The 1,791-nt window shown below is 43.7% G+C and overlaps 1 protein-coding gene across 5 annotated transcripts in view; it reads right to left on the bottom strand.

Annotated features, from left to right (window-relative positions):
- The window catches only part of LOC114047482 (carboxyl-terminal PDZ ligand of neuronal nitric oxide synthase protein-like), a 379,736-nt gene that overhangs the window by 14,631 nt on the left and 363,314 nt on the right, over positions 1-1,791 (bottom strand). The window lies entirely within an intron of this gene.

The following is a 1,791-nucleotide window of genomic DNA, read 5'->3' as shown; positions in this document are numbered from 1 at the left end:
AACCAACCCATTAACTGCCTCTACTTAAGCCACAGCAAGCTTTAGTTTGAGACCGGAGAAGGCATGGAATGGGGCCCCCATGGCAGGATGGAGAAGCCAGAGTTTTCTAACCTTTCCTCGCAGGGTGGCTTCATCGTTTGAAGTTCTTTGAGTATCGGGCGAGCATATCTAATTCAACACATACAAAACCCACCAATCAGAAAAGATTTCTGAGTTATCCTTTTGGATTACCCGGGCCTCTGTTCCTTTCCATAGATGGGCGCCTGCTTACACCTGCTAGGTTTGTGTAGTACACCACTGTAGTCAACTTAAACCATTATATACTATCATTTGAAATTCAAAATCAATTCAACAAGCAATCATTAAGCACCTACTAAGAGAAGAGCACTATAGCAGACATTGGGAAATCAAAGACAAACACTAAATTGTCCCTTAGTCCCTGCCCTCGGGAAACTTACATTCTATTGGGAAGGGGGGAGAGAGTTATTTTTCCCCCATTTATAAAAAAATGATCCTTTAAATAAAGCCTATTATATATTATTTTCTAATGAGTTCATATGTATCTATGTGTTGTTTCCATATCGAGAGTACAAGTTCTTCCAGGGAAGGTCCTGTGTCATACTTCCTGGTAACCCCATAGTGGGCATTCAAGAAAAGCAGGAATCCTTTCCAAAATCATAACTGGGCAAGTTAAACATTTGTGCTCTGATAGCCCTTCTGGAATATCCTGGTAGGAATTATTTTTTTTTTCCTCCAAGACATGACATGGATTGAATTCCCCTCCTCTCATGGTCTAAGTGGTACCAAGCCAAGAGTTTCCTTGACTACAACCGTATAGAAAATCTACAATCAAATTTGGGGGGGGTGCGGTGGGAGTGAAGGCAGGGTACAGTAACAGCACCTTCTCAGCTAAGGCATCCATGGGCATTGGCATGAATCAAGGAAAAGAACGTAGAACCTCGATCTCCAGCTCCCCAGAGGCACAGGACTCCAGAGAATATTGGAGGTGAGGAATGATTGAACCTGGGACCAGGCTTCCCTCCCCTGGCACCACCACACACAGCATGCACACACAGGGGCAGAGAAGGGAGCATTCTGCAGCATGCATCACTGGTGGGGGAAAGGGTATCTTACCTGACCCAGACAGGGGCTCGGAAAGCAGGCAGGAAAGAAATAAGAAAGAAAGAAACATTGTATGAAGTGACCAGTACAGGAAGGTGTCTATTACTGCCCCTGAGCCTCCAATACTGATGTGCCAGGGGAATGCCTCTGGCCACACTGGGGTATAATGGGAATCTTAGAGATGACCAACTAAGTAAATGACTGGCTTTGAATCAGCTTTGCCTTTTAGCTCTTTCATAGATGGGAAAATCTCCCCCATTATCTGTTTTTTAAATTGTTTTTAAAGCACTAGGCTTATTATTGGTGTTCAGTGGTGGAAATTGAATGGAGAAAAGGGAAAATGAAGTCCCAGGTGTTCAAGGCCTCATCAGTATCACTTATCAATATCTACCTGTCATTTCCTAGTATGCAAATCATGGCATCCTAAAATGTTTCACCTTGAAGGAATAAGAGGTCATCGATTCCAACCCTTCCATGTGACAGATGAAGGCAAGGAAGTCCAAAATGAGGAAATGACTTGTTCAAAGACATACTGTTATTTGGTGGTGGTGTGAGGGCTGGGTTCTCGCCCTCAACTCCGTTACTCTTTTCACTATACAGTGATGCCCCAAATGGCAGTGTTAAGACAGTCCAAGTTTCCAAGGTAAGCCACGACTATTATTTCCACTA

This window comes from Vombatus ursinus, unplaced genomic scaffold (assembly GCF_900497805.2).
Source record: "Vombatus ursinus unplaced genomic scaffold, bare-nosed wombat genome assembly UNPS02014789.1, whole genome shotgun sequence".
NCBI lineage: Eukaryota > Metazoa > Chordata > Mammalia > Diprotodontia > Vombatidae > Vombatus > Vombatus ursinus.
This window is presented reverse-complemented; position numbering and strand designations above follow the sequence as displayed.